Source organism: Marmota flaviventris, chromosome 18 (genome assembly GCF_047511675.1).
Source record: "Marmota flaviventris isolate mMarFla1 chromosome 18, mMarFla1.hap1, whole genome shotgun sequence".
NCBI lineage: Eukaryota > Metazoa > Chordata > Mammalia > Rodentia > Sciuridae > Marmota > Marmota flaviventris.
The window spans coordinates 3,500,877-3,510,417 of NC_092515.1; positions in this window are offsets into that span (position 1 = coordinate 3,500,877).

Genomic DNA, 9,541 nt, shown 5'->3' on the forward strand with positions numbered 1-9,541 from the left:
CAGCTGAACTGTGTCCAAACTCTTTATGTCTGTCATGATTTCTGGGGATTTTTCTGAGTCTTATTAGAAGCATGGAGGTGTACTGGGCAGACACCACTTATCCTGAGTGCTAGCTATGACTTCCCTAAGGTAGCCTGGTGAGCACAATGACTATAAAGCTATATCCTTAACCTTTGAATTCTAGGTCTCGTTGTCACTTGCAAAAGTAATTTTATAGGAATGAGTTTGAAGTTATGTAGTTGAGACAAAAATGTATGTTCTGAAGTATTTTCTCTTCAAGATGTGAGTTCCCTTTTCTGCTCCCATGTCCTGGCCCATGCCCAGGACTAAATTAAAGATATGTAAACCTATGTCAACCATGTTGTCACCATTGCATTAGGGTCTCTGGGCAGCAAGGGCAGCTGGGGAGGACATCTGGAGATTTTGAATGTATCCTGATTTTGAACAAGCTGGCCCCACGAATCGTGTCAGTCGATTTGATCACATGACCATTCCTTTCAAAATCCACAAGAACCTTAAGTCTGCATGTTCTATGTATGTTCCCTCACCTCAAATCATACAAAAACTATCACAAACTCTTACCACTGAAGCCTTACTGCCCAGGGATTGGCTTATATTGGCCAAAGCCTGTTTATCAGGGGGTGACATGTGATGTGGAAATCCAATTGGAGGGAGCTTAGTGCAGAACAGGCTGAGAGGAATTGGGCTCATGGAGTTCAAATCACCCTGGAATTGCTGACTGGAACTGGACAATATGCTGATCTAGGCTATCAGTTAAGTTTAGATCTACAAACTTATTGACAAGTGAACATAATTGCCAAGAGACCTGGAGAGAGTTGTCGACCTAGGAGAATAAACTGGATATCAGCAAAATTAGTCAGGGTCCCCTTGAGCCTTATGCAATTTGGTTGCAAGGTTTTTTCAAACAGTCAGTTGAGTGATCGGGGACTCAGAAGCTAGTAATTTACTGCTTAAACAGTATGCTTTTGAAAATGTCAGTGAGACATGTCAGGAGGTCATCCATCCTTAGAAAAAGAAGGAAACACTGACAATCCATCTCTGTGATGACATAGGTAGTACCTATGTCCAGGGAATAGCCATGGTCTCGGCCTTGAAGGAAGTTTTTCAGCCTGCCTAGATGAATTAAAATTCCAAATGGCAGTTATTAATCTTTAATAAGCCTGGAAATTTGACCAGGAACTGTCAGCATCCACCTAGCCAAAAAACGGGACCAATCTTCATGGGCACCACTTTCAAGATGAGGGCTGTGTCTATGTTGCCATCATGGTAGACACTGGGCTAATGAGTGCAGATCAGAGATAAATGTGGATGGACAATCTCTCCCTCCTCCCGAGGGAAACTGGCATTGGAGCCTGCTCCATCCCCACTAAACACTGTGGGGACTTTCACTCTGTCCAGGGCTGTCATACAATCCAACCAATCCCTGTATCCTATATCCAGGACTTTAAAATGGACAAGACAGGAGGTGCAGGATTGTCTCCCTCCCACTGACAGATCTGTATTGACAGAAAGGGGGCCCCAGGCTGTAAGTCCTTGTGTATTGCTCTTTGCCCTCTGGCACAGTGGAAATTGTACTGGAGTAGTGTAATCCCACCATGAACAGATTTCAAGTAGTGCTGAAAGTGATACAGATATTACAGGGGAAATAAAATATGTGGCTCAGACCACCAATTCCCTTCTTCAAATACTCAACAAAAGTAACACAGCTTAAATCCTGTTCGTGCCTTCTTGATTGATCAACAGGAAAACTTTTGTCAAATGAACCCAGAGTTGATGAATGTATTGGGACATCAGTTAGGGCACACTGGGCTCAGTTAACTAGAGAAGAACATCTTCAATTGGAACTTTTATAAAAGGAAAGACTTTTAAAGGTGTTATACACACTGGGGAAGATGTGTTTGCTATGTCTGTAATACATTGGCCTAAAGATTGGTCCTTACACAGGGACTTCCACTGACTTGAAAGGTGTAGGTCATATTTCTAAGGTGCCACAGAGTGTTCAATATTTTCAATTGCAAAGCTTAGAAGTAATAAGTGACTTTTCAAACCTTATTTTCTTAAACGTTTGCCAATATATTAAGAAGGCCATTATGTACTAAGCAGTATGGGGGTCTTATTGATGAGTCTTCATTCAGTGTTTACTTCCCAGATGCTGAATAAAGGATTGGTTCTCACAAATACATTTGGAAGAAACCAATGAGAAAGGCATGTAACTGTGTATGCACCTGATCAACCTTTTCAGTATGGGCCTCAGTCTCTTCTCCCCATAGAAGGCAGTAGAAAACAGTAATTGACTGTCAGATGACCATGTCTGGCCTAATCAATGGCTCTTCACTGGTGAAAAGCTTCAGGTGGCTCATATGATTGTCCAAGGACAGCTTTAATCTGGTTATACTGAACATGCATTTGTACTTGTACTCCATGGAATAACCCCACTTTTGTAATTAAGAAAATATTTGGAAATTGGAGGCTGTTACAGGATCTCTGAGCAACTAATTGGACAATGAAATTGGTTTATATCCTGGGATTTCATCTCCTACAGCTATGCCCTTTCATTATCATTTAAAAATAACTGACCTAAAGGATTGTTGTTGCACTACATCCTTACATCTAGCTGATTGTTAGCACTTCGCACTTAGTGTTCCAGTCATTAGTTTCAAGGAGCCAGTTAGAAGATATGGTTGGAAGGTTTTACCACAAGAAATGTCCAATAGTTCTACCATATGTCAGTCTTTTGGCGCCTGAGTAATTCCCGCCATGCAGAAGCCACATATGTATGCACATATTATTCATGATATCAATGACATACTTTTGTCCCATTCATAATTCAGACATTTTATAAAAACTTTTTGCACACTTGGAAACCCTTCTTCTCACAATATTCTTGTGTTCAGCTCTATATTGATTGAAAAAGCCTCTCCTTTTCAGCATTGGGGCAGCTGTATCGAAGGATGCAGGATTCATCCACAAAACATGCAAATTTGAACGGATGTCTTATTCCCACAATGATTTTCAGAGGTTACTTGGAGATAATTACCGGTTATGTTCCACTTTACAATTATTCACTCTAGCTCAGCTCCTTATTTGACATCTTATGTGAAGATATCTCTCTGGTCTGATGACAGCTCACTACAGTAGAAAGGCTGCATTAGTAAGAATTGAAATTGGCCTCAAGACTGCACAACTTAACTACATTTTATTGACAGGAGCCAATACACTGGCAGATAATCCCTTCTACTCATACCCCATTAACCATGTGACTGTCTTTTGGAGGTATCAAATGGCTCCATCTTGCTTACTGTCCTTCAAAATCTTTGACTCTCTCTCATGATCTCATTGCTGAGCTTCTTATTAAAGGCAGAAGTCGAGTCATACAATTGGTGGGAGGTGAGTCATTGTAGTTCCCTTTTCAGTTCAACAACAGTGCTGACTCTCGCAATCCTCACATGCTTGGTGGGTGAGTATTGCTAATTTTCCTGGACATGTTGGAAATCACTATTCTCCTAATAAGCTTATCCACTTTGCTACCATAGTCTTTATCTTCCCCCACAATGTATGCATTTACTGATGGCTGTAGCTCGGGTAACCCTGCTTACTATAGCCTTGCTCCTACTAATGTGGTACAAACATCCTATGCCTCTGCTTGATGGCAAAACTTCAAGATTTTGTTTGTGCTTTATTGCATTTTGCTGATGAATTGGTTAATACCTACAGTGATAGTGCCCATAAGGTAGGTGTTGCTATGCACATCAAATGGCCACCACTGGCTATGCACATACAGAAGGGTTATTTAATTTATTCACTACCCTATAGAAACCAATTCAAGTGCTTCAGTATCCCTGTTTTATTGGACATATCTGAGCTCACACCAAATTTTCAGTCCCTGTGATAACAGGCAACACTGTAGCTGATCATCTTGCTGCAGGCTGTCAGCAGCTGTTCTGTTATGACTGTGCCCAAGCATCTCAAGAATCTTCAGAGTGCTTGTAGCCTATGCACAGAATTCCACATTACCTGGGAACATGCTCAGGAAACTCTTCGCCAAGTTTCTCATTGTGTAGGACATACTTCAGTTTGACCTACTGATGTTAATCCTCATGGTTATCCACGAAACTAGCTGTGGCAGATGGATTAACTCACACCTCTAAATTTGGCTAACAGTGTTCCATCAATGTTAATATCAACACATGTTCTTGCTTCATTTTTATCACAGCTCAAATGGGAGAAAATATACATGAAGTCATTTCCAATGTTTGGTTACATTTGCAATGTTGAGATGTCCTCTACATATTAAAAATGAGAATGGTTCAGCTTATACAGTTCCTCATTTTGAAACATATTTGATCAATATCATATTCATTACCAAAAGGATATTCTTTATAACTCTCAAGGCCAGGCAATTGTATAGCAGTTTAAATTGTCAGTTAAGTGCAAACAAAACGTGGGAATTATAGAACCCCTCAAATTTGTTTGAATCCTGCTCTTTGTTTTTATTTTTGTTTAATTGTGGTGCCTATGGTTATTCTGCAGGTGAATGACACATGACTCTCAATGCCATAGGCCAGGAAGATCTGTTTGTTAGAGAAAATTACAAACAGGACAACAGAATGGACCAGATCCCATGATAATGTGGTAGAGGCCATACTTGTGTCATTCCATAAGGAGATGAACCTACAATCTGGGTACCTGAGATTGCCCTTTATAATCACCATGGAGGATCTCAAGCTGCAGTTCAAATGACTGAAGCTCACAACTGAGATACTGATCCAATCTTCACTGGAAGCAAGATGCTGAGGATGAAATACAGGGGAAACTCAGCAGACCCACAATGTCAAACTACCAACATGGAAACAACTAAAGAACTTGATGCATGAGGCTGAGCACATGGTTCACCACCAGGAGGTATTGATCTCCAGCCACCATGTGTAAGGCTAATCTTGCTTTATTGAGCTGTCAGAATGCTGCATTTTCTGAGGAGAAATCCAAAAGTTCCAAATAATACCAGACCATTTATATATAAAAATTATAAAAGGGAGAGATGTGGAGAGCCATGACTTGGATAGTGCTTTTTTTATTATCTCAGAACAGTGGCTGTGCTTTGCTATGGGACCTTTCTGTGCAAAGGTGAAGGACAAGATTGCCCAGGAGCTGTGGTAGCTAATGCCCTATATGAGCAAGTTCTGTGCTAACATACCAAACAATATCAGTATTGACCTTGAGCTCAGACACCAGCTGCCATGAATAGAGAATTTTAAGCATAGCAATAAAACCACAATATCTATCAAGGACTGCAAACTCTAAGCTTGCCTGGTTTGCAGAAACTCTGGACAATTGGCTTCCACAGCACAGTAGAATAATAACAGCACTGCAGTGTAATAATAATTCTATCACTGCAACAGTAGGATAGCTATAAAAATGTTTCTATCTCTGTACCTTTTAGTGCACAAAGAAAAATGCACCTATAGTTTTAACTTCCTGGATATGAAATCCTACATATCAAACGTGCAGTGCTAATTTGAGGTCACCATTCCTCTATCAGTGGTCAGTGTCCTACCTGATCCCAGAGTTCTCTAAATGTTTGTGTTTCTTAATCCCCCATCACCTCTCTCCCAATTTGAGGGTTCAGCTGTGTAGTTCGCAGCTGTTCCCAACTGATAGTTCTTAAACTTTTGATTCCTTCATGATAATGTAATTGTTTGTGAACAAAACTTTGATTTGCTCCTCTTCACATCTTCTCTTTGTCACTTCAGGTGAACATGAGCAAATATCCAAGTCCAAAGCCATTACTTTCATCTGTTCAATGAACAGTGAGCTATTTCCTCACAGACTCATTCATCTCATGCCTTCCTCCAGGACACATACAACTAACAGGCTACCTTGTTGACTTTCAGAAAGGGAGAATACTAAGACTTATGATGTTTTGTTTCTTTGTTGCTTATGATGGATGCTGAGAGAATTGAAGCTTTCTGTAAGAAGACATATTACTTACATACAGTGTTGTGGGTATAAGCAGGATCCATGAGATAAGTAGCCAATTATCTCACCCACATATAAAGTAAGAGCAAGACCTCTCACATCTTGGATGTGTTAATGAATTCATTGTGTGACAGGGAGGACTAAAATGAGCAATATGAGTCTGCATTACAATATGAATCTTTCTCTCATGGAAAGCAAAGCAAAAGAATGAAATAACTCAGAGCTGATGTGATACCTTGAGTTAGTCAGAAGCACTTCATCATTATGTGCATGCAATCAGAGTAGTAAACAGGCTGCTGAAAAGTAAAAGGTGATGTGGCTTGTTGCTGCTGTTGTTGGTAGCAGGAAGTTGTTCACTCCATCTGCACCCTAATCCCTCTCTCCACATACAAACATATCTACAGCTCCATAGAAAATGTTGAATCTGCTTGAGATGTGGGGGTGTGGGTGAAACTCCATTCTTTACAGTGTTGTTCCACACCAGGGCCCACATCCCCATCTGAAATACTTCCCTGCATTCAGATGTCAGTAGGAGCAAGCATGGAGAGAGTATTGGTCTGGGAGAGGAGCAGGTAGAGAATCTTTAGTGAGAAATTCCACGGGCATGCTCTCCTGAGGGGGGCTCACTCTTGATCCCGCATTCCTCCTACCTCTTCTCTCCAACATCTGGTAGGTATTTTGTGCTCTTCTTTATTTAAAGCGAGAAGCCAGTCTCACTCTTCATGCGTTAAATGTAATCAACAGTCTCCTGAGAAGGGAAAGCTGATGAAATGGAACATGATAGAGAATCCTGTTTTTTTTAATTTTTATTGTTGGTTGTTCAAAACATAACATAGTTCTTGACATATCATATTTCACACATTTGATTCAAGTGGGTTATGAACTCCCATTTTTACCCCATATATAGATTGCAGAATCATATCGGTTACACATCCACGTTTTTACATACTGTCATACTAGTGTCTGTTGTATTCTTCTGCCTTTCCTATCCTCTACAATCCCCCCTCCCCTCCCCTCCCCTCCCCTCCCATCTCCTCTCTCTACCCCATCTACTGTAATTCATTTCTCCCCCTTGTTTTTTTCCCTTTCCCCTCACTTCCTCTTGTATGTAATTTTGTATAACAATGAGGGTCTCCTTCCATTTCCATGCAATTCCCCTTCTTTCCCCCTTTCCCTCCCACCTCTTGTCCCTGTTTAATGTCAATCTTCTTCTTATGCTCTTCCTCCCTTCTCTGTTCTTAGTTGCTCTCCTTATATCAAAGAAGACATTTGGCATTTGTTTTTTAGGGATTGGCTAGAATCCCGTTTTTAAGTGAAGGTTAATGGAACACTCTGATTTGAATGATACTTAGGCTAAATTCTCTTAGTGCCCATGGAAAACTTGAGTTCTTCAATGGTACCCTCTAGCAAATGCAGCAATCTCCAACTCAAATGCCCCTTGTGATACGGTTTAGACACCTATCTTAACGTCACAACTGTAGTTAGACTGAAATGAATGTCATTTACTATTTCGTTACTAGGCTCTTGACAATTTGAACCCTGATTCATAAAAGATTATCTCATTTTGACCCACTCTCGGAAAAGGAGAACTGGTGGGAATTTATATAAACTATATACCAAATTTGAGAACTCAATCTGCCAATTACTATGCCACATGTCTTTCTTTTCCCTAAGAACACCTCGCTGACCTGAGTGGCAGCCCAGGTAACAGGCAGTTGGAGGGACTCAAAATTAGCTCTTTTATTAAGTGTTCTTTCCCATCTTTTACCCTGCTCTTCTGGAAAAAATATCTAAATAAATTCATGGTAACACAAAAATGTAGGTAAAATCATAGTTTTGAATGAGACACAGAAATGCTATGAAAGTAGAGGGCAAGAAACAATCCAAGAGCTAAAAGTGAACAATTTAAATCGAAGAGATTTGGGGAAAGGAAGAGCATTAATAACTTTAACTTTCTGAATCAACCCTTGTGAGACCCAAGGAAGTGTGAAAGATTCATATTGGTGTGAGTCATGATGGTATCAATTAAATCTGATGCTAAATTAGAACTCTAGGTTCATATCTTTTGGTTGTCACATAACACTTCACAATCCTATGGAACAATTTGTTTCTGTGTCATGTAATTGTAGGACTCTAGTCCTGAGTGCATATGCTCTGCCAAGCTGAATGAAGCTTGGCAGTTGCTTCACCTGATGGAAATCATTCCTTTTTTCTGAGGAAACAGCACTCATGGCTGGACTTGAGCTGGATAGACACTGCAACACTGATTACATGTTCTGCTTCTTGAATGAATCTGAGGTGCTCCTCTTTCTTAAAACACAGATTTGAATCTATTCATGCCTATATTGTCAAGTCAGTGACACAAGTCACAAAAGGGACATAGCTCATCCCCCACCATGGTCTTGCTTCTTCATCTTCCCATGTTCAGAGATCCATTCTATTGATGCAGAGAGATCCCTGAAATGGGCCTCAAAAAAAAAATTCACAGATTTTTTTTACTTCTGCAGAAGCTGTTGTCAGGGAGAGGTCCTAGTGACGACCTATGGTGTCTTTGCCTATAAATCTGTCTGAGTGTTGTAGCAGTTCAGAAGTAAGTCTATAGCCCTGATGGTAGCCTGCGTGGGCATCATGTCTCTTAGGGAGTAGAGAACCAGGGCTAGCATTCACCAGTCATCTTGTGCTGTTGGACTCTCAAGGTTACAACCTGGGTTGCAATGTGGAGCACCCTGGGCTAGTGTAGCACTGGTCACGTGAGGAGGATCCTGCAACAGCATCAGGGAGATGCTACCTATGTGATGGCCATTAGGTTGCGGGGCTGTGAGAAACTTTGTCTTTACTGAAGAGAGTACCACTAACCATGACCACTTGTAGATCCTGCAAATACAAATATTTTTCATTTTGAATTCCTGAACATGGCACACAGATAAGTTTTTAAAATTTATCTCAAATTGTGTAACACTCACAAACTCCACTGACCACGCATGCCAGGCGAGCGTGCTACCACTTGAGCCACATCCCCAGCCCAACCAAAAATTGTATATCCAGAAAAACTAAGCTTCAGATTTGATGATGAAATAAACAGCTTCATCTCTGTATAAGTGATTTGAAGAAATCTTTTCCTCTTATTTGAGTTTTACATGAGAGAAACAATTTTAATATGAGACAAAAGATTTCACTGTATTGTCCTGTAATGAGGGTACAGCCTCTAAAATCACTTTTGTTTCCAAAAGACTGAAACAATTTGGCAATGTTTAATGTTGGTGCAAAATAAAGTTCATTAATTGAAATTCATGTTGAAATTAAAAACACGTTACACTTTATTAACTAAAAAAGTTATAGTTTGAAATTAAATAAAGGTTTGTAAAGTCCGTCACATGATGCTTCATGAAATATCACCTCACCAGCAATGAGGAACCATCAACTTTCTTCTGCCGTAGTGATGTTGCACTTCTTCATTTTCCCTTAAAAAAGGCCACCATGGTATGAACTATCAAGATGAAATATACTTAAAAACATTTCCCTCCAGTACTTTCAAATTTCCATG